This window comes from Zosterops lateralis, assembly GCF_965231275.1.
Source record: "Zosterops lateralis genome assembly, chromosome: 3".
Classification (NCBI taxonomy): Eukaryota; Metazoa; Chordata; class Aves; order Passeriformes; family Zosteropidae; genus Zosterops; species Zosterops lateralis.
Window position 1 is genome coordinate 51,242,216 of NC_139764.1, and position 16,635 is coordinate 51,258,850.

Below are 16,635 nucleotides of genomic sequence, written 5' to 3' on the forward strand. Positions count from 1 at the left end.
GAATGAGTTCACCAGGGAAGCTGATCCTTTCAGAAAGAATCAGAAAGATATGCTGCATATGCCTACCTCAAGGAGGTTTAATTTGTAGACCAACTCTCTCTTTTCCTTCAACTCACCAGTTTTAATATCTCTGGTCCTTCAGTTTCGAGTTTTCTCATAGGATTAACCTAAGATATTTTTGAAAACTGAAAAGAAGAAATATAGCTTTCAGTCCCTCTGAAAAAGGATTGTTTTAACCATCTGACATTCATGTAAGATGTTCAAATATCCATGGCTGCTGATCCTGCCATGCCAAGGCCATAAATTGAAATTTCTTGAAATCTTCCTAATGTTCTAAAATGCTGCCCCAGTTATACACACAAAAAACAAAATTAAAAAAAAAAAAAAAAAAAAAAAAAAAAAAAAAAAAGGCAACCACAATATGTGCACTTTATTACTTTGCATCTGTGAATAATATGAGAGGCAGTCATTAGTCTCTTGTTCCACTGGTCCCTCTGGCAAAATGATAATATCTGTATTATACATTCATGTGTTGTCCACCCACAAACATATCTTTAAGAAACAACCTCATCTGATAATCCAGTTGATTTTTCTGGACTAATCTAAAGGTTTATAATCTTCCAAACACAATTGTCACTTATGTTCTTAAGTATGTTTGTACAATTCAGGATTCAGAGGCTTCTATTTGATTTTGAGCAGAGAATTTGTCTTCTGTAACTATTTTTGCAGCCAGATTTCCAATTCTGGGTTCAAAAATCACACTCTTAGTGCCCAAATCATCTTTCAGGCCAAATGTGTTGACTTAATACCACTGTTCAAAAAAGCTCAGTGCAGGGTCTGTGTGCAGGTCAGGCCTCTGTCTAATCACCCACTCTCTGCCAGAGACATACCACTCACTCTTGTGATCATAATGCTCTTCAGATATAGGGATTTTAAAAGGTTCTGTACTTCATCAAATCATAGCTGGTTTGAGTCATTACTGACAAAATGAGACAACAATTTAGTTCACTGTGATAATCTCAAAATGTGAGTTGCCTGGATGGATTAGTGACATGCTTTGTTATGTTACAGTAACATGATGTCATCATTTTTTTAGCTTGAAGTCCTGCAACTTCTGGTCATTCTAATAATGGTGTAAACCATAATACAATAATTTAAAGCAGCTCATATGTTTGCTTCAGATTCTTAATGAATTAGATCACTTGCAGCATTTTTCCAGCTATATACGCACTAGAAAATAAAATAAATGAAAAAGTGTACTGATTTATGCTGTGTTGTTATTTCTGCAAAGAGCAGGCTGAGCAAAACTGTGCTTGATTATTCACCAAAATAGTAAAACTGTTTCTGTGTATTTAAATAACGCTTTTGTGAAATCTTATAATGGCAAACATTAAACAACAAAATTGAATTCAGTTTCCAGAACATCTGCTAAAATGACCATAATTTCCCACAGCCATGGAAATGTATTTTGCTGCATGATTTAATCTCAGATCCACCTAATGAAGGTTAGTCAAATTTATTATTTCTTCAGCCTATACCTTTTCTAAGAGGAAATACATTAAAAGTTTGGAAATTTGACTTTTTGTTATGTCTCATTTAACTTCTTTTCCTAGTATGATTGATCTTCCATTATTAAATTGACTTTTAAATGAAAGACAAATTTAAAAAGGAACCTGTGTGTCATTTCAAACATTAAAAGTAATTTAAAAATCATTTTAATAAGGAGATTCTTTTAAATTTTCTTCAAGACAACTGCAAGTTCACTGCAGTGTGTGCAAAGAGTTTCTAATGAGATTAACAGAAGTTTGCTTCTAATTTTTCCACTTTTCACCCATTCCCAAGGAACTTTTAAAGACTTGTTACTTGACAAGAGCACCTAAGAGCACCTAAGAAAATAATATCCCTTAGAATGAGCCAGTATCACTACTCACTCATCTGAAAATCAATTAGTATATTCTTTGCCAAAACTGCAGAGAGGGACAGAACTGGTATTAACCCAATGCTGATTTATACTGACCTGTTTATTACCTGTTGTATCTTATATATTCCTAGGAAAAGTTATCCCACTTTCTTTTATCAGCATAATGCTCCAATGAAAATGTTTCACCTTCATAAAATGTCAGTAGGCATATCAACCAGCATTTTGGAAATGCTGACCAGCAAGATGAGTGGTTCACAATACATTAAATAACTTTAGTTTTCAGAATGTAGAATTGTTGGAACAAACAAACTTCCCATGCAATTGTTGCTTTAGTTTTGTCTGGTTTTCCACATTCAGAAATGGAGATTCAAGCAAGAGTATGAATATTTATCATTTCCTGGCTCTATGTGAGCTGGGGATAAGCCCTTTGCTGGAGAAGAAGGAGGTTCTGGTTTGCAGACCTGTTTTTTTAGGCTTAAATTCTGCCATCCCAAAGGAAAGGCATGAGCAGAGAAAAAGAAACCTCAAACACTTGTGGCTGAAACAGGGTTATTATTCTCTAGGTAGAAACACTGGTTTCATGTTTTTTAGAGAGCTAGGAGAACAGGTCTGATCATAGGCATATGATAAAAAAAGTATACATGGCATGTTTTCCCAAATCAAAATCTTACAAGATGTTTTTCTTCAAGATTTAATAATAAAGCAATTTAAAATATTGCCGGATGAAAAATCCATTTATCTTGAAAATGACCAATTAACTTAAAACTTGCTAAGATTTTAGTAATTTGGTCTCATGCCAAAACATCAAAGTCATGTGTGGGCATATTAAACAACGGGACATGTGGAGATGTGAACACGAAAATACTTTACACTGGTGTCAGGGTTTGCTTCAATTAGCTTTTGTCTAAAGCAGGTCTCTCTGCTCATGTGCATTTGCTTTTTCTCCCATGAATCTCGAATGAATCAAATCATTACTCATTGAATCTGTCAGACTGACTCAGCACAGACACTTCCCAAAACCATTCTCAGGGTACAGGTGCACAAGGACAAATTTCTACGTCAAGAAAGCACAAGTGAAAAAACAGACACACCATGTGGAAGGACCCTGAGCTAGTAAATTCAAAAAGAGAAATTAGGACTCAGAGGAATAGTAGACGTTTCAGGAATGCAGCTTCTGTTTAGTAATCAGATTCAATTGCATTTGGAAGCAGACTCACCCTTAACTATCTGCAGCATGTAGGCAGGGTTCCTCCGTCAAAGCTGATTAAAACAATGACTTTCAAACAAAATAAGATATAATGGAGCAATTTCATATGAAAATGAAAACAAGAACTGTGTCAGTAATATTCCCCACAACTATGACTCAGAGAATAATGTTTATGAGAAAGCTGTACACATAGGGACAACATTCTGCATAGCTGAAAATGGAACCAAATTGGGACTAGATAATTTCTTTGAGAAGAGATCTGAGCTAGAAGTTAAATCCATTTTAGTACGCTAGATTTATACAGAGTCTGCACAAGAGTACTGTGTTGTGTTTCTGTTCCTTGACAATGGAAAAGGTGAGAGGGAACTCAAAGGAGACAAATTCCTGCCTTTATGGGGAAACGTCAAAAGGAAAGCTAAAAGCAGAATACCAGCTGATGTAAGCCAGCAGGTGCAGCCAGGAAGTTTTGAGAATTAATATTTCAACCACCCTGAATGACATAAATATCTAAAGTGGGTATTCACAAGTTAATTTTTTAACTTTCAATATCAGAAGTGTCAAGCCTTCGGACACAGTTGAGACAGTTGCAGATCGTTTAGAACTTTCTAAGCAAAAGTTCTGATCAAATAAGAATCATCTTGGTAAAAATGTTATTTTCCTCTTACTGCAAGTAAGGGAAGTGAAGCCACATTTCATATTTGGCATGTTTCAGATGGTTATTTAATAACTGTCTGAAGACAAAGCCTAACAGAGATCTGTGTCCTTTACAATCTGTTTTCTTTCTCTGATTCTTCTGCCTTTTGCAAATGTATGTGTGTATACAGATACCTGTGTGTATACACACATGAACATGCATATATATATGTAGAAATATATATAGACATCATCATATACATACATATATATATAAAGCAACATCAGCTTCATACCAGAACAGTGTTCAGACCAGACTGCCTCATGCTGGGGTCTCCTGCATCACTTGGAACATCCATCCCAGAACATTTTCCCAAATGAAGACACTAAAGGATATGCAAAATAGGTGATCAAACATGAAGATGACTTTACCAGTTCTCAGCACCTATTCCCCAGCATAAAATTGTCTCCCACAGCCAGGGACTTACACCAAGGAGAGTTATTCATACATTCCACATCAGTATCAAGTGCTCTAGTGATAGAACTGGCATATTTCTACTGTACCTAGGAAGCTGTAACAACTAACTGTAGAGTCAGCTCATCCAGATCTTAGTGGAGCTGAGAATGAAAGAGTGACAGTGAGCCTGTGCTGTCTGTGAAGAGGGGCTTTCAGGAATATCAAACAGAAAACCCTCACAGATGTGGGATATTTTAGTCCTGAAAACTAGGAAGAATATGTATTTGGGTGTTCTCTGAAATACTGTGGTGGCTTAACTAGAGATATTGGAAACCATCATTTTGAACTTTAGTATCTATTGTGGGAGTTAGAAATAACTTAGGCATTGTCTTAAGCATGTCATTTAGTACCTACCATGAGTTTTTGATCAAGTTTCTCTATTGCACAAAGGAATAATAGACTTTTCCTAATGCACTTCAGCTTTGTGTCAATAAAATTTTAGAGGTGGTGATACAGATTATGTGACAAGTGGAGATAAATAAATGAGACTAATACTGCAGGAACTCTGAAAATTGCTTCATTACATACCTAAAAGAAGATGTCATAAAGTAATATTGAATTAAACACTTAAAAGGTAGGGCTCTCAATTCATGATATTACTGGATCCATAGTATTGCACAGTAAAATAAATGAGTGTTCTTGGGCAATTACTAGTCTGAGTAGCAATGGACAGGACTGGTTTGAACATATCCCCAAAACAGAAGGAAAACTATGATGGTCTGTAAAGAACCATCAAAGAAACTGTCATAATGCAGAGATTCATCCACAGCAGAATTTCCAAGAGACACCCCCTGCATCAAAAATGTTCCAGGTTACTTTATTATCAGAAGATCCCTGGGGTTAGTGGGAACATAGCCTCTTCACTTTCCTGAAAGCACAAACATAAAAGAAAACAGCACAAAAAGGAAAGGATAGAGTATGAGAAAAACAGTGGATGTAGAGGTTTAAAATAGCCAGGTAAAAAAAAAAGAGGGCTGAATCTGATGTGGTATTGTTTTTTCTTAGTCGCACTTCCTTTGTAGCTGAGACTCAGTGAAAACTTGTATGGAATGATATTTTCTGGATTTCAAAGCCATGTGTTGGTACTTTTTGTGTCTGTTTCAAGGAATGGCTAAAATAAAATCAGTATGTTTAAATGTAATTAATTGTTTCTTGTCCTTATCTCAAAGAGGTAATTCCACGTATTGCAAAAGCAATAAGGTCCTAGTTGATTTTCTCTAGGAAAAGATTTGCAACTCAAGCTAACATTACAAAAGATATTAATACTCCTCTTAAGAAAGTGAAAAAGAACTGTTAAATTTCATTTGGTTTAACCTGATTTTTTTAGAAACCCAAATTGTCCTACCTTGCTAAGCTGAGTACAGTAAGCCAGAGAAGTTAGTATCATCACTGGATCCCTGTTTGGTTTACCAGGGAATAGAGGTAGTATTTGAGATGAAGCTATACATTGCCAGTGCTGTCCTTCTCAGAGGCATGAATTTGGGATTTTTTTCTTGTAATCTCATTGAAAGCCGCTTTAAAAAAAAGGAAAACTTTCTCTACCTGGTGAACAAAGGAAAAACAAGAGACTGCATGCAGGTCACTTAAAAGGTATGTTTCCTTTAAGGCCATATCATCATGAAGACATAGAGAAAACCAAAGCAGCAAAATACTTCTTGTGGTGACATAATTTCAATTATACCAGTGGTTCAAAGGAGGCTTCCTTTAAATAGGTATCACTCCAGCATTGTCCTCCATGTATAAAGCTCTTATCTAGAAACTCATACTTCTACTTTTTTTAAATTCAGAGAAGCCTTTATTATACACCCTTTATTATGAAAGCACAAAATAAATAAAGAAAAGACAAAATTTTCAATGCCAAGAGAATCCAAATTAGAAATAGATTTGGAGGAAAAAGCAAACATAAGAAAGATATTTCACAGATGTCTATAATATGTCCCAAGTAGTACTTCTTTTGATGGTGAAAGTAATATTTTTTTTTTTCTTGTCCTTCCCAATGTTAAAATTTGTTTATTGTATTTTATACTTATTTTTATTTCTTTAGAGCAAATAGGGTATTTGTTAACTCAAGAAAAATCAAACAACATAGAAAAGCTTGACAGTAACTAAGAGTTCATCTATACAGAAAATAGGCAATAAGGCAGCTGGAAAGCAAGAGAGTGAATATACAGGTAAAATAACATGAGTTGCTTTTTGTTTTGCAATTCACCTCACAGAATTCTAGAGAGGGTAACTTAAAATAGACTTGGTGGGATGCAGGGATCAAAAATAATAAGATATAATAGAAGATTTATCCCATCCATCTCCCAGATCTACAGCAGCTTTTTGCTTACCTTACCTTTTACATTGCAATTTTATTTTTGTAAAATGGGAATGATGACACTTGGATCCTGTCTTTTCTCTCCCTTTTCTGTCCACTACTTCTCTTCAGAGCACATACTCTTTAGAGCAAAGGTTATCTTCTATTGTCATTCACTTACAACACCCAGCATAAGTGGTGGCTGGTTTGGGTGCAGTGATTTTAGCATTACTGCTGCAAACAGATGTAGTGACAGAAATGGTCTTGCCATCCCAGACAGGGAGGTCCAGATTGTCATGCATTGTGATAGTGGGGACTGGAGGTAGCCCTGATGCCAGTCTAATTAATGATTGAACTGGGTGTTCACAGGCACTTGTGGATACTTGTGATTGTGCTGCCTTAATTCTACTGAAATAAGGAAACCTTAATAATCTCATGAGTTTTAAAGGTTAAAAATTATTTACCCAGAATGTAGGTAGGCCTCAGCAGTTTTCCTGGTCTACATCCTTCATCTATTTAATTTATTATTACAGTAACATCACATGACCAGCACAAGTTAGAGGTTTTGAGTCCGTCCTACATGACCAGGCTCTCTACAAAATGAAATTCAGGTGCCATGCCTCAGGTCACCCTGAAATTCAAAGACTGTCCAGAGATATTCATACAACTTAAACTTATGGGTATGTCTCAGACTCAGTAATTCATCTGCAGTGCAAACTTCCCACAGCATGCCTTCTTAGTTCCCACGGTGGTAAATGACTGTGACCAGGTCCCAGCATGAGGCCCGAGGACAATTTCACCATTCTGCTCCCCTCACACTCTGCCTAGTCATCAAACCTCCACCCAAAGCTCACAATTGTCTGTGGCAGCCTGGCACTGGTGAAAAGACCATGTTCAGTTGAATGTCCAGCCACCTAAACTGAGGCTGTTCAAAAGTGGGATACACACCCCAAAGTGAGCAGCTGCAGCCCACTTTGCGAGTAAAAGCCTTCTCACAATACCCTGTATCAAAACCTTAACACACAAACTGTCTCATCTCTGAGAGATGCACAACAAAATTTACAACCAAGTATTTTTAGATGAGCTTTAATCAGTTTTGAAAATGACCGATACAATAAATCTGTTGGAAAAACATAGTGCATTTGAAAAAGAATCCAGGAAGAATTTGGAGATGAAATATTATGTAAAATGTGTATGTAAATAGAGATAGTAAATTAGGTGCTTGATTATTGGATTCTATTTCGGTAAAAAGTGTTTGAGACAAAGTATTTATTAGTCTTTAAGTGATATGAAATAGGCACTACTGTCTTATGAGTGAGCTTGAATTGATAAAAAATGCGTTATTGTTACAGCTGCATAGATAATTATTTGCATGCAAAATCATAACCAACATTTGCTTGTGTTTTGGTTTTGCTCTCAAATAATTTATATGGTGATTCATTTTCACTGTTCCACTTCATTAATAGTAAAAAGGAAGATGACTAAAAAAAGAATCATATTTCTGACTGGAAAAATAAGCATTTCATAAAAACTGTTGACAAAGGCTGCACAAAAATCCACAGCCTCATTTTTTTCAGTGTAATCACACTTAAGATGCATCTTGTATTCTCTTGCCTCCAGTATTATTTGAGTGGAGTGATGATGGATTATAATAAGACAAATTTTGTAAAGTTCAGACTCACCCTGTACCTCAAAAGATACCAAATGCACTTAGTAAGATGACAGCAACAGAGTCTTTTCGGATATACTGAGACAAAACAACCTGCAGGGTCTTCTAATTTTCAAACATGAGTGATCTACAAATGATTTTTTAAAAACCTACTTCCTGTGGCAATGGGTGAAAAAATATGTGTATACACATAGAGAGTATGAGAATGGAAGCTTCTTATAAATGTCTCACATATTTTCGTAATATTTGCAAGAATATTTTTAATCTATAAAAAAAATAAAAAAGGAATAAATTTACTAATAGATAGGATATTGGGGGTTTTTAGTTGACTGTTTTGTTTTCAGGACAGGAAACCTAGCTTCGAGCTGGGATGACATTCAAGTTCTTATATCGAAAATCACATTTTGAGAAGTCACCATGAGAGTATCCACTAGGGATGTCCTGAAGTCACATAAGGAAGCACTTAGACCCAGGACAAAATATGTTTGATGCACCAGAAATAAGTCAGTAGTGGGTGGTCTGTCACGTAGGCACTGAAACAACAGCAGAAATACACTGCCATGAATGGAGTATGTCAGACTTCTCACAGGTATCATTTCAGGTGCTTTTCTGTAGTCAGTGGACATTCTTTTTTATTTGAAAGCATCTCACAGAGGTGGTGAAGAAAACATTGATCTTCATGAGCCTTGCACATGAGCCTTGCAGGTGATGGTCAGAGTCTCTCCCTTACAGGTTCCTTCAATTTAATAGAGATTTAACATGAAAGCCTCTACTTTCTTTCCCATTCTTGTTTCTAGATTTGGAGCCCATGTATCATGCAGGAATAAAGATTATGGCGCAAATCTGAGGATATTGGGCTTCATTATTTTCAAAATACAGATCACTGAAAAGTTCTGACTTCAATAGAAATAATAGAATTAATAATAATAATATGTATCATATGTATCATAGAAATTATAATGAATACCCTCTCCTGATACAGTCCAGTATGCCATACATAGTTTAAATCAAGGCTGATGTGTAAGGTCCATGGGGTCATTGATCCAACCTCCCTGTTCAAGCAGGGTCATCAAAGAGCACATTTCACAGGATTGCATCCAGACAGTTCCTGAATATCTTCAGTGAGGAAGACTCCAAAATCTCTGCAACCTGTAATCAATGTAGGTTGGCTGTAATAAGAGATCAAGTGATCTAGATGCACTGATCCTCTCCACAATTATGCCTGAGATAAAACAAAACTGATGGATCTTAGCCTCAATATATCTAAAAATTTCAACTTACAAGGTTCCTTTGCAAAAAATCTGTGCTTGCCTCCAAACTTCCTGCACCAAGGATGCCCTTAAATGGCCAGAACTCAGGGCAATGTCATCACTTTATATAAAAGCAGGGAAAGGATAAGATTTTCACACCAACCGTGTTATAAATTTTACCAGTTGACTTCTCAATGAAGATGCTGTCAAGTTTCGTAGCTTACCTCTTCCAAATACCCCGTAGATGTGAGTGGGTCCAGCAGGCTCAGCTGCAGTGTGCCAGAACAAAGGCTTGTGAGATTTAACAGTCCCTTCACTTTTACAGCTGCTGGATAATAAACTGCATAAAAACATCCGTCTGGTCTCTGCACTTGTGTTAGCAGAGTTTTGTTAGACACTTTATGATCTAAAAGATAATCCCAGCCTGGAATACAATAACTTGGGAAATATTTAACATTTGCAGACTCTTGAAAGTCAGAGATCTGGGATTGCTTGTGTATCCTGATTTCATTCCCACTAAAGAGCCTGATGTCTCACTGCTGCAGGAGGAGAAGTGCCTCCTGAGAAAACAGTCACATCAGTGCTCACACATGTAGACAAGATCAATTATTTCTGTGCATCAGAGTCAAGTAACACAGTTAAGCTTTAGTTTAAAAGTGGGTGGCAACCTTATTTCTGTTCTTGTTTCTGATTTACCTGTGATTATCAGGGTGTTTTTTAGTTTAGATTTGGAAGTGGAGTAAGACCCCCAGTATGCATCGAAAAATATCAAAGACACACAGAACTAAGAACAATATTATCTTGTAGCTCAAATGCATTTTAATGTACTAGAACCTTTTCCTCCAGCTCTTGATGGTGCTGCTGTGACTGACTTCAAATTACACACCGGCCAGGAATGTTTAGTCCAGGGGACCACACTAAACTTACTCAGAAGACAAACTTGCCAAAAAATATTCTGCTTTGGTATAAGGGCACAAACACTGACTGCTTCAATATACTGATCTGTTCCCTCTGTGCCCAATTACTTGCTCATAAAAGGATGATAGAGGAGAAACTCCCTCAAGAAACCTTGGTTGCCTATTGCTCACTATATAAACCATAATTTAAAGCTGGAAGAACTGGTGGAAATGGGCACTGCCACACCACCTTGGGTTCATGAGCTGAAAATCAGTGGCTATATTACATTCTGTGGGTGAAAGTATCTCTCCACTTCCTGTAAATGAAATTGGAGCAGAAAGGCCTTTTGCCCTTATAGTTTTTCTGGCAAATATATATCAGTGACAAGTGTGACTCGGGGGGTTTTAACCAGCCTGGTACCAACAGGAAGCTAGATGTGGCAGCTGAGAAATTGCATTTAAGGTGTTCATTCACTAGCACTGGGCCTGACACGTAAGTATGTATGACCTTAAAGGAATGATGTGAAAAATGTGATTATGGACTGTGTTTTATAAATTATGTCCTCCACGGTGAGTAATGAAAGATTCACACTGGGAGCCATAAAAATTATTATCTAGTACAGCAGATGTTTAAGTGAAAGAAAGATACAGGAAACTTCATAGTGGAATAGCCTGCCCAAAGGGAAAATTTCTTTTCCTCTCTCAATAATTTCTGCTATAGTCTTATGCCTCAAACTAAAGGAGTATCATTACTTTATAGATCCATATCCTTTACACAAGACTGTGTGCTTATTGGGTATAGAACTGTTAGATTCCTTCTTATGCAGACTATGGAACTGATCTCAGGAATAGATGTTGACAATGGATTCCAGAAATTATTTATGTACTGTGCAAAAATCATAAATGGGTCTAGTTCTGAAACATAGATGAAGGTATACTGAGCTCTTTCCTCTATCTCAAAAGAAGAAGAAAGTGCACAGCTAGAAGTCCTCTGCCTGTTTCAGTCTTCACTTCAGAAATCCAAAGAATTACTGTGTCTTGGAAAAGGAACTGATGTGATGACTGCCAAGGTACTTTCCCAAGCTACATTTTTTTAATCGGGTTTCACTCTTATCCTGACACCCAGAGGACATAAAAAAAATTATTGATTTATACTGGGAAAAAGACTTCTGGTTTTGTCACACTGTAGGATTCAGTGGGTAATCCCTAGCATATAAAATGTACTTGTATTTTTCTTTACTGCTAATCCTACTGTGTAACAGGTTAGGTTAGTCTGCATCTGTAGTTTGTGCTCCCCAGTAAAGGTTTAGATGTTCTAAAATAGTTTTAATACCATTTAATCCACACTTTTAAGAAAAATTTAAAATACCCAGGGAGGTTTTCATGAATTTTTGACTCAGTGATCTCCAAATATTTTGTTATCTGTATGTAAGTACAGGAGAGACACGACAAATCTTCCTGTGACTAGAAACACAGTGAGGAAATCACTGCATATTTTTCCCAAACATCAAAAATAATATATGCAAATCTAATGAAAGTCGAATTTGAGAGACAAAAACCCAAAACCTTGTGACTGCCTTTAAATTAGAATAAGAAAATTTTCAGAGCTTGATAAGAGGCATTTTATGCAGTTCAGCAAAAACAACAAGGAATATAGGTAGAAAACAAGAAAGAAGGAAAACAGAAATAGAATGCAGCTGGTATTTTTGCATATCATTTTCAGAGAAAGTTTTGGAATAGTATAAATATTTTCCTGGGGTAACATCATGTAATATTTGCTTTATGGGATATTGAGACTGAATTACTGGGAAATGTTGCTTCAAATCCTCCTTTTCCAAACAGTGGCTTCCATTTCTTTCTCCATCAGGGCTGTACTTCTTTTCCCTCCAGTTTTCCTTACAAAAAATAAAACAACCCATAAAGCAGAACACTTTTGCTGTAATTCTTATGTCAATTGCTTTAGGAAGTCACCATCTACAGCCAACCCACTCTCTTTATATTTAAGAAATCCCCTGGAAATCCTCCCAGGGTACTGTTGAGACCATGGACATGCTCAGCATAACACCTTCTCAAGGTTTGGATGGGCTGAGCATGGGCAAGTTCCACATGTGCTACTGTCCACAACACAAATTGGTAACTCTGCTCTTCCACAGCACCACGTGAACAGCTGGAGCCTGACCTGTGAAGCAACCAGATGTCTGCTTACTGTCTCATGTTTGCATTCCCAATATCCCCATGCAATTTTCCTGCCTTCAGATCAGAGTTTCTTTGGGATTGTGTTGCAAAGCTGTCAGAACTGGGTTTTTTGATTACTCCCTGCTCTGTGTTCCCTGAGCACAGTAAATGATTCCTGTGCACACCATGGAATGTTTTCACAGCTGACTATGAAAGTCTGGCAAAACAGAAGCTTGTGCATTTAGTTAGCTTGGCCACATGCAGAAATTTTAATTGAAACTGCCATGTCCACTAACACCTTCTAAAAATCAAGCAGCAAGATCAGCTATTTTTCCTCATAAATATCTAATCAACAAACATTCTTACAGAGTACACATTATATTAGGGTATATTAACAACCAGACTAGTTTAAGATCAAGCCTTAGAAGTAGTCAGATTTAGTAGTAATAAAGCTAGGTTTAGTAGTAGCAAAGTACTAACAAAGTGTTAATAAAGTAGCAGCTATCAGTAATAGCCTACAATTTTTGTATCTATGTGTGTGTCTATGCATACATGTATGTATGTAAGCATATATGTAAATGTATACATACCCATATGGTCCAGGATACTACTAAGGGGAAAAAGTATTGCTTTGCATGTGTACATATGTGTAAGCATAAGTAAATGCACAACTGGCCATACATTTCTCTGTGTGTATACACATGTAAATGTTTTTTGTGTGTACATACAGGCCCAGTGTACATTCATCATACATATGGAGGATATATGCAATACAAATCACTGCTATTTTAGGAAATTATTACAAAGTTCATTTCTTGTGACAAAGAACAAGTAGTTCTTTGATAGTATATGTCTATGCTGGTGTCTGGTGCAAGCTTTACTGGCTAGCTCTCTCACCAGTCAGAATATGGAGGGTACAGCCGTGTACCTTTGATGTTTTGTGGGTCTGAACCTCAGACTGAAACGTGGTTACAGCATGGAAGAAGGAGGACTCTCATGTGGGAAGCAGATAGGTTTATTCAAACACAAAACTCACCTGAAGAGTGAGCTCAGGGGCTCAGGTTACAGATTAAATACCAGAGGTGTCTCCCAGGCAAGGGGATACCTAGAACCAATCTCAGGGAAGAGGGGGAGTGACCAAGAACAGGGGACAATTGGCAGGGCCATCTATGAACAGAAAGGGGAGTGGGGAGCTTGATATCTGGCTGAATCACCCTGAAGCCTCGATAGAACTTTTCAGGCTTAGGCCATGGTGGCAGTGTTTGACAAGATTCATCACCAGGGAAAGACCACAGAGGATTTCAGGATGGGGGGTGTAGGGATAAAAACAAAAAACCAAAACATGCAGAACTTTGGAACCCAAAATGGGAGCCGCAACATGTGTCTATGAGCTTTGCTTATTATTTTACTTGGAAGTTACTTTCATTGCCTTTTAATATTCTATTGTAAAATTATTGACTTTTTATGTCAGTTCATCCAAAAGGAAAAGGTTAGCAATGAGGAGTGAGTCAGTTTGCTCCCTATGACAGGTAACTGTTAATAAGCTCTACTTCAGCTTAAAGACAGAATCTTTATTCTGTGATATGATCCTATGATTTATATTTCTTCTTTGTTTGACATATGTTGTCTTGCACATCCTGAAAAAGTCTGCTAAATTTTTAAGTCCCTCTACCTGTAAGTTCAGTATTTAAATCTTTCCATCTGCTTATTCTGCATTTTGGATTACCTGTATGCTTTTTTAATCTTGGAAAAGTGCTCTTGACCACAATTGGGAAAAATAGTAGAGAAAATCCAATAACTGAAAACAGTAACAAAAGTTTTCTGTAACATTTCCTTTACTTAGAGAAATACAAGGTCATTCAGGAGTATAAAACATACTTTTTGCCCCAAAGCCTTTAAATATTTTGTCCCAGCTCTTCAGCACTGTGCAACTATTGCTTACTAGATGCTTAATGTTTAATTATTCTTAATTAATAATGATTAATTATTCTTAAGATAAATTATAAGTAAATTTAATTTAATATTAAATTAAGTAAATTTAATTAGGCTAACTAAATAGTTATCCAAATAACGGGTGAAAACTGAATCCAAAACTTTTTATAGTACATATTATGATTATTATTAATTGTTTGTATAAACTATATTTTAAGCTACTACTTAACTTTAATTTCATTTAGAAATTGAATAATTATAAATGGACTCCTTATAAAAAAGTCCTAAGGCTGAAAATTAATTTAATTTTCACCCATGGTATTTTACTATTTCTTCCTTTAAAATTATTGTCTGTGTTAAAACCTAGCACTGCTACCTAGTGTAGCAGTGTGCAAAATTTCAAGGTCCTAAATTATCTGCTGTAGCAGCCATGTAGAGTGGAACCAAAGCACTGTTGAGTCAGAGGTCTTTGTTCAACCCAACAGGGATTGAACAAATATAAATCCAAGTAATAGGATTTTCTGGATTTAGAGCCAAAAGATTAAAAAGTAACTTCAATAAATAATTTCAAATGATCAAATGAATTTTCAGATTACAGTCTAGAATGGATTGTCATTAAAAATGAAGTTTGTTTGATCACTCATTCCCATTTAACCAACAGGTTTTCCTGAGAGTTTCCAAATGCTAAACTTTGAAAGTTATTGTGCAAATGTATTGACTCATAGGATTTGTTTAGTCCTTCTTTTTAGGGAGAAAAAAAAAATCTTCAGGACTTGTAATTATTGAGAAATATCAGCAATTGCAATTCCCTTCAGTTCTAAAGCAATATAATCGAATGTCTGCTTTACTTTGTAATTATGGTAGGAATCTCTGGGTTCTTTGTTTTATTTATTCAATTCCACCATATTTTAGTGTATGTTTTATTAAACAGCAAAGTAATTACATGTTTTTTCAATAATGAAATGCACCTACTATACATTTTTAATGTATCATTTCAGAATTCAGAAAACAAGAAACTCTTTAAATTTTAATTGCTATTTTTCTTTTAAAGTGCATTTACAAAGGGAAAATTCTACAAAAAGTAGAGAACACATTCCTCAGTGTTGTAACCAGACACTTCTTACAGATACACCAACTTGCATATTCAGGAAAAACAATTGCTGGGAAGCATGTCCAAAACATCATAGAATCTTTGTGGGGTTTGGTTTGGCTTGGGGTCTTTCCAACAGTAGGTTTAACTAACACTTGTTATTAAGTCACTGAGACTGCGATTTATTGTAAGTCTTTCACAGCACACTGTAGGTGAGACCATTTGTGTGCCATAGTAGAGAGGGAGTAAACTGTTATTTACTCAACAGTTCAACTCCATGTGTCCCTTACAGAAACTTTGGGGTCCAGTAGGCATTCCTCCTGGTAAATTTTCATGTCTATGTTTATATTCAGCATGTTTGACCTCCTGAGTAACAAGGCCAGGTATCTTTTTCTTTATTACTTGATTTCTGTTTTTCAGACATGAACAAGAAAAAAAATTCTAAAGAATTTTTTTGGTCTATATTCTTATGAAGCTATGAGAAAAAAAAAAAAAAAGAATAGCAGAAATGAACAGAGCTGAGATGCTTCAAGTAACTTTAATAATTTATGGGGGGAAAAAAAGCTACATTTGTTGAGTCTAGACACAGCAGGAAGTTTTGTCAGATCCTGAGAAGGGGAAAAACATTTCATGGCTTTATGCATAAAACTGATTTCATGAGAATGTGTTTTTAACAATGTTCCATTTAAATAGGTCTCCAGTTGCTTAATTTTTCTTATGCAACTCACAGTAGCCCTTGAAGCTTGTTGAAAAGCTTTCAGAAGTCTGCCAAGAGGTAATCCTCTCAATGGGAGTTAAGAGACAGACACCTAAGCTCAAGTATTTGTTAAATTGGAGATGTCTTTGAAAATCTATAAAGCAGTTTCCTTCCCCCTTAATGCAAGACATTGTGCACACGCACAATTTAAATCTCAAATCTTCATGCTTGTGTCTGCATAACTGTTCAACCTACAAATATAATGAATATATTCTAATTTTCAAGTAATAAAAACAGGGAAAATGCCTTTATGAAATGGTATCACAAGTGGGTAAAGTTTGTCATATAA